The 17,511-nt window shown below is 38.4% G+C and overlaps 1 protein-coding gene across 1 annotated transcript in view; it reads right to left on the bottom strand.

The window, feature by feature from the left end:
• The window catches only part of LOC115226754 (WD repeat-containing protein on Y chromosome-like), a 172,659-nt gene extending 155,648 nt beyond the window's left edge, over positions 1–17,011 (bottom strand). The window contains exon 1 of the mRNA XM_036515118.1: positions 16,991–17,011. The gene's annotated coding sequence lies outside the window, so the exon portion shown is untranslated. The remainder of the gene's footprint in view (positions 1–16,990) is intronic.
• Between the last annotated feature and the right edge of the window lie 500 nt (positions 17,012–17,511).

The raw sequence follows: 17,511 nt of genomic DNA, 5'->3' as shown, positions 1-17,511 counted from the left end.
ACAACAACAACAACAGCAAACCTTTAGTCAATACTGTTGACTAAAGGTTTGTTGGATTAGGGAAAAGCTAAGGATGAAACAACAACAACAGCAAACCTTTAGTCAACACTGTTGACTAAAGGTTTGTTGGAATAGGAAAAAGCTAAGGATGAAACAACAACAACAACAACAGCAAACCTTTAGTCAACACTGTTGACTAAAGGTTTGTTGGATTAGGAAAAAGCTAAGGATGAAACAACAACAACAACAGCAAACCTTTAGTCAACACTGTTGACTAAAGGTTTGTTGGATTAGGAAAAAGCTGAGGATGAAACAACAACAACAACAACAGCAAACCTTTAGTCAACACTGTTGACTAAAGGTTTGTTGGATTAGGAAAAAGCTAAGGATGAAACAACAACAACAACAACAGCAAACCTTTAGTCAACACTGTTGACTAAAGGTTTGTTGGATTAGGAAAAAGCTGAGGATGAAACAACAACAACAACAGCAAACCTTTAGTCAACACTGTTGACTAAAGGTTTGTTGGAATAGGAAAAAGATAAGGATGAAACAACAACAACAACAACAGCAAACCTTTAGTCAACACTGTTGACTAAAGGTTTGTTGGAATAGGAAAAAGCTAAGGATGAAACAACAACAACAACAACAGCAAACCTTTAGTCAACACTGTTGACTAAAGGTTTGTTGGATTAGGGAAAAGCTAAGGATGAAACAACAACAACAACAACAACAGCAAACCTTTAGTCAACACTGTTGACTAAAGGTTTGTTGGAATAGGAAAAAGCTAAGGATGAAACAACAACAACAACAGCAAACCTTTAGTCAACACTGTTGACAAAAGGTTTGTTGGAATAGGAAAAAGCTAAGGATGAAACAACAACAACAACAACAGCAAACCTTAGTCAACACTGTTGACTAAAGGTTTGTTGGAATTAGGAAAAAGCTAAGGATGAAACAACAACAACAACAACAGCAAACCTTTAGTCAACACTGTTGACTAAAGGTTTGTTGGAATAGGAAAAAGCTAAGGATGAAACAACAACAACAACAACACAGCAAACCTTTAGTCAACACTGTTGACTAAAGGTTGTTGGATTAGGAAAAAGCTAAGGATGATGAAACAACAACACACAACAGCAAACCTTTAGTCAACACTGTTGACTAAAGGTTTGTTGGAATAGGAAAAAGCTAAGGATGAAACAACAACAACAACAACAGCAAACCTTTAGTCAACACTGTTGACTAAAGGTTTGTTGGATTAGGAAAAAGCTGAGGAGAGATGAAACAACAACAACAAAACAGCAAACCTTTAGTCAACACTGTTGACTAAAGGTTTGTTGGATTAGGAAAAAGCTAAGGATGAAACAACAACAACAACAAAACTTTAGTCAACACTGTTGACTAAAGGTTTGTTGGAATAGGAAAAGCTAAGAGATGAAACAACAACAACAACAACAGCAAACCTTTAGTCAACACTGTTGACTAAAGGTTTGTTGGAATAGGAAAAAGCTAAGGATGAATGAAACAACAACAACAACAAAACCTTTAGTCAACACTGTTGACTAAAGGTTTGTTGGAATAGGAAAAAGCTGAGGATGAAACAACAACAACAACAACAGCAAACCTTTAGTCAACACTGTTGACTAAAGGTTTGTTGGATTAGGAAAAAGCTGAGGAGTGATGAAACAACAACAACAACAACAGCAAACCTTTAGTCAAAACTGTTGACTAAAGGTTTGTTGGATTAGGAAAAAGCTGAGGATGAAACAACAACAACAACAACAGCAAACCTTTAGTCAACACTGTTGACTAAAGGTTTGTTGGATTAGGAAAAAGCTGAGGATGAAACAACAACAACAACAACAGCAAACCTTTACTCAACACTATTGACTAAAGGTTTGTTGGATTAGGAAAAAGCTGAGGATGAAACAACAACAACAACAACAGCAAACCTTTAGTCAACACTGTTGACTAAAGGTTTGTTGGATTAGGAAAAAGCTGAGGATGAAACAACAACAACAACAACAGCAAACCTTTAGTCAACACTGTTGACAAAAGGTTTGTTGGATTAAGAAAAAGCTGAGGATGAAACAACAACAACAACAACAGCAAACCTTTAGTCAACACTGTTGACTAAAGGTTTGTTGGAATAGGAAAAAGCTAAGGATGAAACAACAACAACAACAACAGCAAACCTTTAGTCAACACTGTTGACTAAAGGTTTGTTGGATTAGGAAAAAGCTAAGGATGAAACAACAACAACAACAACAGCAAACCTTTAGTCAACACTGTTGACTAAACGTTTGTTGGAATAGGAAAAAGCTAAGGATGAAACAACAACAACAACAACAGCAAACCTTTAGTCAACACTGTTGACTAAAGGTTTCTTGGATTAGAAAAAAGCTAAGGATGAAACAACAACAACAACAACAGCAAACCTTTAGTCAACACTGTGGACTAAAGGTTTGTTGGATTAGGAAAAAGCTAAGGATGAAACAACAAAAACAACAACAGCAAACCTTTAGTCAACACCGTTGACTAAAGGTTTGTTGGATTAGGAAAAAGCTAAGGATGAAACAACAACAACAACAACAGCAAACCTTTAGTCAACACTGTTGACTAAAGGTTTGTTGGAATAGGAAAAATCTAAGGATGAAACAACAACAACAACAACAGCAAACCTTTAGTCAACACTGTTGACTAAAGGTTTGTTGGATTAGGAAAAAGCTGAGGATGAAACAACAACAACAACAGCAAACCTTTAGTCAACACTGTTGACTAAAGGTTTGTTGGATTAGGAAAAAGCTAAGGATGAAACAACAACAACAACAAACCTTCAGTCAACACTGTTGACTAAAGGTTTGTTGGAATAGGAAAAAGCTAAGGATGAAACAACAACAACAACAACAGCAAAACTTTAGTCAACACTATTGACTAAAGGTTTGTTGGAATAGGAAAAAGCTAAGGATGAAACGACAACAACAACAACAGCAAACCTTTAGTCAACACTGTTGACTAAAGGTTTGTTGGAATAGGAAAAAGCTAAGGAGGATGAAACACCAAAAACAACAACAGCAAACCTTTAGTCAACACTGTTGACTAAAGGTTTGTTGGAATAGGAAAAAGCTAAGGATGAAACAACAACAACAACAACAGCAAACCTTTAGTCAACACTGTTGACTAAAGGTTGTTGGAATAGGAAAAAGCTAAGGATGATGAAACAACAACAACAACAACAGCAAACCTTTAGTCACAACATGTTGACTAAAGGTTTGTTGATTAGGGAAAAAAGCTGAGGATGAAACAACGACAACAACAACAGCAAACCTTTAGTCAACACTGTTGACTAAAGGTTTGTTGGATAGGAAAAAGCTAAGGATGAAACAACAACAAACAACAGCAAACCTTTAGTCAACACTGTTGACTAAAGGTTTGTTGGATTAGGAAAAAGCTAAGGATGAAACAACAACAACAGCAAACCTTTAGTCAACACTGTTGACTAAAGGTTTGTTGGAATAGGAAAAGCTAAGGATGAAACACAACAACAACAACAGCAAATTTAGTCAACACTGTTGACTAAAGGTTTGTTGGATTAGAAAAAAGCTAAGGATGAACCAACAACAACAACAACAGCAAACCTTTAGTCAACACTGTGGACTAAAGGTTTGTTGGATTAGGAAAAAGCTGAGGATGAAACAACAACAACAACAGCAAACCTTTAGTCAACACTGTTGACTAAAGGTTTGTTGGATTAGGAAAAAGCTAAGGATGAAACAACAACAACAACAACAGCAAACCTTTAGTCAACACTGTTGACTAAAGGTTTGTTGGATTAGGAAAAAGCTGAGGATGAAACAACAACAACAACAACAGCAAACCTTTAGTCAACACTGTTGACTAAAGGTTTGTTGGAATAGGAAAAAGCTGAGGATGAAACAACAACAACAACAGCAAACCTTTAGTCAACACTGTTGACTAAAGGTTTGTTGGAATAGGAAAAAGCTGAGGATGAAACAACAACAACAACAACAGCAAACCTTTAGTCAACACTGTTGACTAAAGGTTTGTTGGAATAGGAAAAAGCTGGGGATGAAACAACAACAACAACAACAGCAAACCTTTAGTCAACACTGTTGACTAAAGGTTTGTTGGATTAGGAAAAAGCTAAGGATGAAACAACAACAACAACAACAACAGCAAACCTTTAGTCAACACTGTTGACTAAAGGTTTGTTGGATTAGGAAAAAGCTGAGGATGAAACAACAACAACAACAACAGCAAACCTTTAGTCAACACTGTTGACTAAAGGTTTGTTGGATTAGGAAAAAGCTGAGGATGAAGCAACAACAACAACAACAACAGCAAACCTTTAGTCAACACTGTTGACTAAAGGTTTGTTGGAATAGGAAAAAGCTAAGGATGAAACAACAACAACAACAACAGCAAACCTTTAGTCAACACTGTTGACTAAAGGTTTGTTGGATTAGGAAAAAGCTAAGGATGAAACAACAACAACAACAACAGCAAATCTTTAGTCAACACTGTTGACTAAAGGTTTGTTGGAATAGGAAAAAGCTAAGGATGAAACAACAACAACAACAACAGCAAACCTTTAGTCAACACTGTTGACTAAAGGTTTGTTGGAATAGGAAAAAGCTAAGGATGAAACAACAACAACAACAACAGCAAACCTTTAGTCAACACTGTTGACTAGAGGTTTGTTGGATTAGGAAAAAGCTAAGGATGAAACAACAACAACAACAACAGCAAACCATTAGTCAACACTGTTGACTAAAGGTTTGTTGGATTAGGGAAAAGCTAAGGATGAAACAACAACAACAACAACAGCAAACCTTTAGTCAACACTGTTGACTAAAGGTTTGTTGGATTAGGAAAAAGCTAAGGATGAAACAACAACAACAACAACAGCAAACCTTTAGTCAACACTGTTGACTGAAGGTTTGTTGGAATAGGAAATAGCTGAGGATGAAACAACAACAACAACAACAGCAAACCTTTACTCAACACTGTTGACTAAAGGTTTGTTGGAATAGGAAAAAGCTGAGGATGAAACAACAACAACAACAACAGCAAACCTTTACTCAACACTGTTGACTAAAGGTTTGTTGGATTAGGAAAAAGCTGAGGATGAAACAACAACAACAACAGCAAACCTTTAGTCAACACTGTTGACTAAAGGTTTGTTGGAATAGGAAAAAGCTAAGGATGAAACAACAACAACAACAACAACAGCAAGCCTTTAGTCAACACTGTTGACTGAAGGTTTGTTGGAATCGGAAATAGCTGAGGATGAAACAACAACAACAACAACAGCAAACCTTTACTCAACACTGTTGACTAAAGGTTTGTTGGAATAGGAAAAAGCTGAGGATGAAACAACAACAACAACAACAGCAAACCTTTACTAAACACTGTTGACTAAAGGTTTGTTGGATTAGGAAAAAGCTGAGGATGAAACAACAACAACAACAGCAAACCTTTAGTCAACACTGTTGACTAAAGGTTTGTTGGAATAGGAAAAAGCTAAGGATGAAACAACAACAACAACAACAGCAAACCTTTAGTCAACACTATTGACTAAAGGTTTGTTGGATTAGGAAAAAGCTAAGGATGAAACAACAACAACAACAACAGCAAACCTTTAGTCAACACTGTTGACTAAAGGTTTGTTGGATTAGGAAAAAGCTGAGGATGAAACAACAACAACAACAACAGCAAACCTTTAGTCAACACTGTTGACTAAAGGTTTGTTGGATTAGGAAAAAGCTGAGGATGAAACAACAACAACAACAACAGCAAACCTTTAGTCAACACAGTTGACTAAAGGTTTGTTGGAATAGGAAAAAGCTAAGGATGAAACAACAACAACAACAACAGCAAACCTTTAGTCAACACTGTTGACTAAAGGTTTGTTGGAATAGGAAAAAGCTGAGGATGAAACAACAACAACAATAGCAAACCTTTAGTCAACACTGTTGACTAAAGGTTTGTTGGAATAGGAAAAAGCTGAGGATGAAACAACAACAACAACAACAGCAAACCTTTAGTCAACACTGTTGACTAAAGGTTTGTTGGAATAGGAAAAAGCTGAGGATGAAACAACAACAACAGCAAACCTTTAGTCAACACTGTTGACTAAAGGTTTGTTGGATTAGGAAAAAGCTAAGGATGAAACAACAACAACAACAACAGCAAACCTTTAGTCAACACTGTTGACTAAAGGTTTGTTGGATTAGGAAAAAGCTAAGGATGAAACAACAACAACAACAACAGCAAACCTTTAGTCAACACTGTTGACTAAAGGTTTGTTGGAATAGGAAAAAGCTAAGGATGAAACAACAACAACAACAACAGCAAACCTTTAGTCAACACTGTTGACTAGAGGTTTGTTGGATTAGGAAAAAGCTAAGGATGAAACAACAACAACAACAACAGCAAACCTTTAGTCAACACTGTTGACTAAAGGTTTGTTGGATTAGGAAAAAGCTGAGGATGAAACAACAACAACAACAACAGCAAACCTTTAGTCAACACTGTTGACTAAAGGTTTGTTGGATTAGGGAAAAGCTAAGGATGAAACAACAACAACAACAACAGCAAACCTTTAGTCAACACTGTTGACTAAAGGTTTGTTGGATTAGGGAAAAGCTAAGGATGAAACAACAACAACAACAACAGCAAACCTTTAGTCAACACTGTTGACTAAAGGTTTGTTGGATTAGGAAAAAGCTAAGGATGAAACAACAACAACAACAACAACAGCAAACCTTTAGTCAACACTGTTGACTGAAGGTTTGTTGGAATAGGAAATAGCTGAGGATGAAACAACAACAACAACAACAGCAAACCTTTACTCAACACTGTTGACTAAAGGTTTGTTGGAATAGGAAAAAGCTGAGGATGAAACAACAACAACAACAACAGCAAACCTTTACTCAACACTGTTGACTAAAGGTTTGTTGGATTAGGAAAAAGCTAAGGATGAAACAACAACAACAACAACAGCAAACCTTTAGTCAACACTGTTGACTAAAGGTTTGTTGGAATAGGAAAAATCTAAGGATGATGAAACAACAACAACAACAACAGCAAACCTTTAGTCAACACTGTTGACTAAAGGTTTGTTGGATTAGGAAAAAGCTAACGAGTGAAACAACAACAACAACAACAACAGCAAACCTTTAGTCAACACTGTTGACTAAAGGTTTGTTGGAATAGGAAAAAGCTAAGGAGGATGAAACAACAACAACAACAACAGCAAACCTTTAGTCAACACTGTTGACTAAAGGTTTGTTGGATTAGGAAAAAGCTAAGGATGAAACAACAACAACAACACAACAGCAAACCTTTAGTCAACACTGTTGACTAAAGGTTTGTTGGAATAGGAAAAAGCTAGGATGAATGAAACAACAACAACAACAACAGCAAACCTTTAGTCAACACTGTTGACTAAAGGTTTGTTGGAATAGGAAAAAGCTAAGGATGAAACAACAACAACAACAACAACAGCAAACCTTTAGTCAACACTGTTGACTAAAGGTTTGTTGGATGGAATAGGAAAAAGCTAAGGATGAAACAACAACAACAACAACAGCAAACCTTTAGTCAACACTGTTGACTAAAGGTTTGTTGGATTAGGAAAAAGCTAAGGATGAAAACAACAACACAACAACAGCAAACCTTTAGTCAACACTGTTGACTAAAGGTTTGTTGGATTAGGAAAAAGCTGAGGATGAAACAACAACAACAACAAACCTTTAGTCAACACTGTTGACTAAAGGTTTGTTGGAATGGGAAAACGCTATGGATGAAACAACAACAACAACAACAGCAAACCTTTAGTCAACACTGTTGACTAAAGGTTTGTTGGATTAGGAAAAAGCTGAGGATGAAACAACAACAACAACAACAGCAAACCTTTAGTCAACACTGTTGACAAAAGGTTTGTTGGAATAGGAAAAAGCTAAGGATGAAACAACAACAACAACAACAGCAAACCTTTAGTTAACACTGTTGACTAAAGGTTTGTTGGATTAGGAAAAAGCTGAGGATGAAACAACAACAACAACAACAGCAAACCTTTAGTCAACACTGTTGACTAAAGGTTTGTTGGATTAGGAAAAAGCTGAGGATGAAGCAACAACAACAACAACAGCAAACCTTTAGTCAACACTGTTGACTAAAGGTTTGTTGGAATAGGAAAAAGCTAAGGATGAAACAACAACAACAACAACAGCAAACCTTTAGTCAACACTGTTGACTAAAGGTTTGTTGGAATAGGAAAAAGCTAAGGATGAAACAACAACAACAACAACAGCAAACCTTTAGTCAACACTGTTGACTAAAGGTTTGTTGGATTAGGAAAAAGCTGAGGATGAAACAACAACAACAACAACAGCAAACCTTTAGTCAACACTGTTGACTAAAGGTTTGTTGGAATAGGAAAAAGCTAAGGATGAAACAACAACAACAACAACAGCAAACCTTTAGTCAACACTGTTGACTAAAGGTTTGTTGGAATAGGAAAAAGCTAAGGATGAAACAACAACAACAACAGCAAACCTTTAGTCAACACTGTTGACTAAAGGTTTGTTGGAATAGGAAAAAGCTAAGGATGAAACAACAACAACAACAACAGCAAACCTTTAGTCAACACCGTTGACTAAAGGTTTGTTGGATTAGGAAAACGCTGAGGATGAAACAACAACAACAACAACAGCAAAACTTTAGTCAACACTGTTGACTAAAGGTTTGTTGGATTAGGAAAAAGCTAAGGATGAAACAACAACAACAACAACAGCAAACCTTTAGTCAACACTGTTGACAAAAGGTTTGTTGGAATAGGAAAAAGCTAAGGATGAAACAACAACAACAACAACAGCAAAACTTTAGTCAACACTGTTGACTAAAGGTTTGTTGGAATAGGAAAAAGCTAAGGATGAAACAACAACAACAACAACAGCAAACCTTTAGTCAACACTGTTGACTAAAGGTTTGTTGGAATAGGAAAAAGCTAAGGATGAAACAACAACAACAACAACAGCAAACCTTTAGTCAACACTGTTGACTAAAGGTTTGTTGGAATAGGAAAAAGCTAAGGATGAAACAACAACAACAACAACAGCAAACCTTTAGTCAACACTGTTGACTAAAGGTTTGTTGGAATAGGAAAAAGCTGAGGATGAAACAACAACAACAACAACAGCAAACCTTTAGTCAACACTGTTGACTAAAGGTTTGTTGGAATGGGAGAAAGCTAAGGATGAAACAACAACAACAACAACAGCAAACCTTTAGTCAACACTGTTGACTAAAGGTTTGTTGGAATGGGAAAAAGCTAAGGATGAAACAACAACAACAACAACAGCAAACCTTTAGTCAACACTGTTGAGTAAAGGTTTGTTGGATTAGGGAAAAGCTAAGGATGAAACACAACAACAAACAACAGCAAAACTTTAGTCAACACTGTTGACTAAAGGTTTGTTGGAATAGGAAAAAGCTAAGGATGAAACAACAACAACAACAACAGCAAACCTTTAGTCAACACTGTTGACTAAAGGTTTGTTGGATTAGGAAAAAGCTGAGGATGAAACAACAACAACAACAACAGCAAACCTTTAGTCAACACTGTTGACTAAAGGTTTGTTGGTGGAATAGGAAAAAGCTAAGGAGAGATGAAACAACAACAACAACAACAGCAAACCTTTACTCAACACTGTTGACTAAAGGTTTGTTGGATTAGGGAAAAGCTGAGATGATGAAACAACAACAACAACAACAGCAAACCTTTAGTCAACACTGTTGACTAAAGGTTTGTTGGAATAGGAAAAAGCTAAGGATGAAACAACAACAACAACAACAGCAAACCTTTAGTCAACACTGTTGAGTAAAGGTTTGTTGGATTAGGAAAAAGCTGAGGATGAAAACAACAACAAACAACACAGCAAACCTTTAGTCAACACTGTTGACTAAAGGTTTGTTGGAATAGGAAAAAGCTAAGGATGAAACAACAACAACAACAACAGCAAACCTTTAGTCAACACTGTTGACTAAAGGTTTGTTGGATTAGGAAAAAGCTGAGGATGAAACAACACAAAACAACAGCAAACCTTTAGTCAACACTGTTGACTAAAGGTTTGTTGGAATAGGAAAAAGCTAAGATGATGAAAAAACAACAACAACAACAACAGCAAACCATTAGTCAACACTGTTGACTAAAGGTTTGTTGGATTAGGGAAAAGCTAAGGACGAAACAACAACAACAAAACAGCAAACCTTTAGTCAACACTGTTGACTAAAGGTTTGTGGATTAGAAAAAAGCTGAGGATGAAACAACAACAACAACAACAGCAAACCTTTAGTCAACACTGTTGACTAAAGGTTTGTTGGATTAGGAAAAAGAGTGAGGATGAAAACAACAACAAAAACAACAGCAAACCTTTAGTCAACACTGTTGACTAAAGGTTTTTTGGATTAGGAAAAAGCTAAGGATGAAACAACAACAACAACAACAGCAAACCTTTAGTCAACACTGTTGACTAAAGGTTTGTTGGATTAGGAGGAAAAAGCTGAGGATGAAACAACAACAACAAAACAACAGCAAACCTTTAGTCAACACTGTTGACTAAAGGTTTGTTGGATTAGGAAAAAGCTGAGGATGAAACACAACAACAACAACAGCAAACCTTTAGTCAACACTGTTGACTAAAGGTTTGTTGGAATAGGAAAAAGCTAAGGATGATGAAACAACAACAACAACAACAGCAAACCTTTAGTCAACACTGTTGACTAAAGGTTTGTTGGATTAGGAAAAAGCTGAGGATGAAACAACAACAACAACAACAGCAAACCTTTAGTCAACACTGTTGACTAAAGTTTGTTGGTGGAATAGGAAAAAGCTAAGGATGAAACAACAACAACAACAACAGTAAACCTTTAGTCAACACTGTTGACTAAAGGTTGTTGGATTAGGAAAAAGCTGAGGATGAAACAACAACAACAACAACAGCAAACCTTTAGTCAACACTGTTGACTAAAGGTTTGTTGGAATAGGAAAAAGCTAAGGATGAAAACAACAACAAACAACAGCAAACCTTTAGTCAACACTGTTGACTAAAGGTTTGTTGGAATAGGAAAAAGCTAAGTATGAAACAACAACAACAACAACAGCAAACCTTTAGTCAACACTGTTGACTAAAGGTTTGTTGGAATAGGAAAAAGCTGAGGATGAAACAACAACAACAACAACAGCAAACCTTTAGTCAACACTGTTGACTAAAGGTTTGTTGGAATAGGAAAAAGCTAAGGATGAAACAACAACAACAACAACAGCAAACCTTTAGTCAACACTGTTGACTAAAGGTTTGTTGGATTAGGAAAAACTGAGGATGAAACAACAACAACAACAACAGCAAACCTTTAGTCAACACTGTTGACTAAAGGTTTGTTGGATTAGGAAAAAGCTGAGGATGAAACAACAACAACAACAACAGCAAACCTTTAGTCAACACTGTTGACTAAAGGTTTGTTGGAATAGGAAAAAGCTAAGGATGAAAAAACAACAACAAACAACACAGCAACCTTTAGTCAACACTGTTGACTAAAGGTTTGTTGGATTAGGAAAAACTGAGGATGAAACAACAACAACAACAACAGCAAACCTTTAGTCAACACTGTTGACTAAAGGTTTGTTGGAATAGGAAAAAGCTAAGGATGAAACAACAACAACAACAACAGCAAACCTTTAGTCAACACTGTTGACTAAAGGTTTGTTGGAATAGGAAAAAGCTAAGGATGAAACAACAACAACAACAACAGCAAACCTTTAGTCAACACTGTTGACTAAAGGTTTGTTGGATTAGGAAAAACTGAGGATGAAACAACAACAACAACAACAACAGCAAACCTTTAGTCAACACTGTTGACTAAAGGTTTGTTGGAATAGGAAAAAGCTAAGGATGAAACAACAACAACAACAACAGCAAACCTTTAGTCAACACTGTTGACTAAAGGTTTGTTGGATTAGGAAAAACTGAGGATGAAACAACAACAACAACAACAGCAAACCTTTAGTCAACACTGTTGACTAAAGGTTTGTTGGATTAGGAAAAAGCTGAGGATGAAACAACAACAACAACAACAGCAAACTTTAGTCAACACTGTTGACTAAAGGTTTGTTGGATTAGAAAAAGCTGAGGATGAAACAACAACAACAACAACAGCAAACCTTTAGTCAACACTGTTGACTAAAGGTTTGTTGGAATAGGAAAAAGCTGAGGATGAAACAACAACAACAACAACAGCAAACTGGGTGCTTTTTATTTGGTGCCAGTACCAGTGCATTTTAGATGGTGCCAGCACACACGTACATGTGTGTGTGCGCGTTCTTGTGTGTGTGTGTGTATATACATAAATGTCAAACAATGTAAATGAGTCCTCAACTCTGCATTGGTGTATGCAATTTCCTCATTTGTGAATGATGGCTAATGGCTACCATTGGTTTGATGTTAACTCAAGCAGGAAGATATCCTACCATCTTAACAATTTCTGTATCCGATCACATGGGGAAAAGTGTTTGCCTCCATGTGCATACATATATATATATATATATATATATATATATATAATATATATATATATAGAGAGAGAGAGAGAGAGAGAGAGAGAGAGAGAGACAGGAGTAGTTGTATGGTAATAAGTTTGTTTCCGAACCACATGGTTATGGGTTCAGTCCTATCGCGTGGCACCTTGGGCAATTGTATTCTATTGTAGCCACGGGTCGCCCAAATCCTTGTAAGTAGATCTGGTAGATTGAAACTGATAGAAGGCCATCGTGTGTGTGTGTGTGTGTGTGTGGTGTGTGTTTGTGTGTTTGTGTGTCTGTATTTGTCCCCCACCATCACTTGACACTGACGTTGGTTGTTTACATCCCTGTAACTTAGTGGTTTGGCAAAAGAAACTGATAGAATAAGTACTAAGGTTACAAAAAAATAAGTCCCGAGGTCAGTTTGTTTCACTAAAGGCAGTGCTCCAGTATGGTTGCAGTCAAATACCTGAAACAAGTAAAAGGGTAAAAGAGATGTACATACATATATATATATATATATATATAATGAATGGGGGAAATGGAAAATGGATTTAGCAAAAATCTTTACTCAACACAATAATTGTTTCGACCCATCCTGCATCTGTCCCTTACGGGTGAGATATTATACAGCTCGTTGTACCTAACTCCCTGCTGTAGAATCAGTCCACAGACGGTTCTGTAACTAACTTTCTTTCACTCTGAGGAAGAGGCGCTTGTTAACAATCAAGAGAATAGCCTTCTGAACTTTCCTCAGTTATTATTCTAGCTACTATGCTTTCAGGGTATCCTCTTTCACTACTAATTAAGACTATTCTGAAGAGACCTGAATAAGTGGAAAACCAAAGGAGCAATATCTGGTGAATATGGACAGTGGGGTAACACATCCCAGCCGAGCTGCAGCAATTTTTGTCTGGTTCCCAAAATATCAAGTGCCGAAAATGAACTTTCTTATCTTCCATTTTAAAGGGTAACAGAATTAACAAAAGTTATAGGAATATAAATCTTCTTCCACGAAAAGATAACTTAAACTCTGCTCTAAATGGAGGTGTAGTCAAATCCTATTTATGGACTCAACCATGTTCTAAAATAAGTCGAAAGGTAAGCTACTATAATTCGGCAAGAACTTTCCATGCAACCCAATAAATTAATTCTATGTTTACGGATTTGTGTTGTAAGATTCCTGATGTGAAATCTCCAGGAGTCATTATTTCTTTGTCTTTTTTTTTTTTTGCCAAATAAACACATGCACCATTTATGCCTTCTTCACTTGTTTATTCTTGTTCTGCACAATTTTCAAGAAAGGGAGCCGCGAAGACCCGCTTAACTACCGACCGGTTTCCCTTACTTCAATAATCAGCGAGATGTTCAAAACCATCCTTAAGAAAAGTATGTTACTCCTCCTCCAAAACACAGCCTCTATCTCTGATTCCCAACACGGCTTCGTGCCGAAGAGATCGTGCTTGATCAACTTACTGGTAATGGAAGAATTGGTGATGCGTAACCTGGATGATAGTGATGCTGTTGACATCGTTTTATTGGACTTTGCCAAAGCTTTTGACTCGGTTAACCACCGCCTATTACTTGTCAAGCTTCAAGCATATAGTTTCCATTTGGATATTGTACGATGGGTTTGTGCCTTCCTCTCAAATCGCTCCTTCCAAGTCCAAGTTAATGGTTCGCTGTCCGACGTCTCCAGTGCGAGCTGTGGCGTGCCTCAAGGTTCAGTGCTTGGGCCCTTATTGTTTTTAGTCTTCATAAATGACTTGCCTGACAACCTCACGCAACACACCTTTCTATTTGCCGACGATGTTAAACTGGTCGCTCCTCGCGGTGATATAGAGGATCTTCGTCGATGCCTCCACCTAATTTGGAGATGGTCTAATGAATGGGACCTGTTTCTGAACGTGTCAAAGTGCTGTCATCTGCCTGTTGGCTCCTCTCCTGCAACTCAACTTGATTTTGAGCCGGGTCATCTGCTGCTGGAGAGGACCGACCAGGTAAAGGACCTGGATACCTTGGTGGATTCTTCCTTTTCGCCTTCGGCCCAGTGCGTCCATGCTGCCAACAAAGCACACGGAGTTCTGTTTTTGATTCGACAGTCATTCGGAATGCTCACAGCAGCCATATTTCTACCACTCTATGTCGTGCTGGTGAGACCCATATTGGAGTACAGGATTCAAGCCTCTTCTCTTTATCTCCTCAAAGACATACATCATCTTGAAAGAGTCCAGCAGCTGGCTACCCACATGGTTCTTGGTCTCAAGCATTTGTCTTATGAAGAAAGGCTGAAGACGCTCGACCTTTATTCTCTAGAAAAACGACGACGCCGTGCTGATCTCATTCTCGCTCACAACATCATAAGCAGAAAGTGTAACCTCTCGAAAGAGCTGTTCTTCACTCCTGCTCCAGAGCGTCAGCTGCGGGGTCACTCCAAAAAGCTCTATCTGCGACGACTTCATCTCAATCGAAGGAGAGGGGCTTTCTCCGTCCAGGTTGGAATAAGCTGCCGGACAAGATAGAGAAGATGCCGATGACTGCTCGGTTCAAAGTCTCTCTTGACCAGAAATGGCCTGAACTCTTTGCATGAACACCCTCCCTGTACATAACTCCATATCCCCCTACATGGCCTTGCTTTTTGCTTTTTGAGCCAAAAAATTAACAACTTAACTTAACTTAAGTGGAGATTGTCGTAGATGGTCCTTCGAGTGATGGCGCAAGTTCACGACCTGCACCAACCTTTTTGCTAAGACCTTGGCCAAAATCTTCAACTCTGCATTAAGCAGAGTGATGGGCTGAAAATTATCAATTAAATCCCCCTTGTTTGGGTCCTTTCTTAACAGCGCTACCACCCCTCGGCTCACAGACTTAGGAATTCTCCCGTTCTACTGCCAGTTGGTGTACACACATGCAAGTAGGTGCCCAAACAAGTCTGGCATGCTACTATAGAGTTCGTAAGGTAGACCATCAAGTCCCGGCGATTTTTCCCCGCCGCAGTCTGCCAACACATCCTCGACTTCCTTGGCTGTGATCGGCGCCTCACAAGATTCCGCATCCGGCCTCAATAGACGCGGCAAACTGGCTAGGAAGTCTGAGAGCTTCTCCCCACGCTCCAGTCTGCCGCTCCTTCCGAATAGCTGGGCAAAATGATCGTGAAACACCTTGCACATCTCCACAGGTTCGTTTACTGATCGACCATTTGGGTCCGTCAAAGATCGAATAGTTGAGTTGTTGCCACGCTGGCCCTCTACCACCCGGGCCCATCCGGCTGTGTTGATCCCTTCCTGTCTCATTGCATGGATCTTAGCCCTGACAATGCACCCTTCATGTTTAGCTTTGAGATGTTGGTCGAGTGCCAACCTCGCCGCTAACACTTTCAATGCACTGCCTGCCCTCATTGCCTCATCTATTGCCTTAACTAGTTCCTTTTCTACTTTGTTTCTAGCACTAGCTAATTCTTTGCTAAACCTAATTGCTTCAAATTTGATGGCTCTTTTCAGGGCATACCACCATTTATTGTTGATAATGGATCCGGTTAATGCCCTCATTACTAATTGTTTAATCCAATTCTTGTAGGCTTCACAGTCCAATAGTGACTTGTTTAGCTTCAGTAACCGGTACCTTGTCTACACATGCTATCTATGTCGAGCGTACAGGTCACTAATTTGTGATCGCTGTAGCTGATGATATGGGGTTGTGGACTGCTAAGTATTTTCTTATCTTTCCTTCTAGTTATGATTCTATCTATGTAAGATCTGGACGACCCGTAGTTTCTTGCCCAGGTCCACACTGGAGTGTCTGGGTGGTCCAGTCTGAATCGATCTGCCAACTCGAAACGACTTAGCAGATCGTTGAGGTGAGGTAATCCCCTCCTATTCTTTCTCGAGCCAACATAATCTACGCGTGCATCACAAATTATTTTGAAGTCACCTAGCAATACTAACGTGTTTGATGTGCCAAGAAAATTCTCTAGGCTTTTGAAGTAATCTTTCTGCCCGGCTTTTCCTTTGCAGGGAGCATAGGCAGCGACCAGCCTGAACACTTTACCACTGCTGAGCGTCACATCCAAAACGACCAACCTGCCTTCCGGATCTATAAAGACAGTTCTAATCTTTAAATCCAGGTTTTTTCTGACCAGCACTGCACATCCTCCGCCCCCTCCAGGTCGACAGGGAGAAACGTATTTCTCGTAGCCATTTAGAAGGGGCGAAAAAGCCTGCAGCCCACTCAGTCTGGATTCGGTAATTACAACTACATCCAAACGATGTGACCCAAGGTCGTTAAGGAGGTAGCCTTGCTTCCTATACGACCCCAAGCCGCGAATATTTGAACAACCGAGTTTAAACGAGAATGTGAAAAATTAGTCGAATGTTTAAAACTTACTGTTTTAATGGGAGAGAGGGTGTAGTTTCACCCTCCTCTTTTCTGTCTGTGAGTGTTGTGGTTTGCGAGGTCATTTTCTTCGCGAATTGCCTGTACAGATGGCTCGAAAAGTTCATCTGTAACGGGCCGACGTCCTCCGCAAAATATTTTTTTAGTTCAAAATAGTCAGAGTTATCTATAGTATAAAATTCGACATTTTCAAGAATAGTATCATTTACATCTGTTGCGATATATTTTTTTGCCGATTTCGTTAAAACAATTTTATCTCTTAATAGTTTATTATTTTTGTTTATCGCCGTGAAGGTGTTTCTCTTTTTTATATTAGGCGACTGTGGAGGGGTGTGTGTGTGTGTATGTGTGCTTGTGGATGTGTGTGTGTTTGTAGAAGCATGGGTGTTTGTAGGTGTGTGTGTGTTTGTGGTAGGTGTGTGTGCTTTTTTCAATGTGTGTGTTTTTTTGGCTACGTGTGTGTTTGCGACTGTATTTGTGGGTGTGGGTGTGCTTGTCTGTCTCGGAGCATA

Source organism: Octopus sinensis, linkage group LG30, assembly GCF_006345805.1.
Source record: "Octopus sinensis linkage group LG30, ASM634580v1, whole genome shotgun sequence".
Classification (NCBI taxonomy): Eukaryota; Metazoa; Mollusca; class Cephalopoda; order Octopoda; family Octopodidae; genus Octopus; species Octopus sinensis.
Note: the sequence above shows the minus strand (reverse complement) of the source record. Positions and strands in the feature narration are given on the sequence as shown.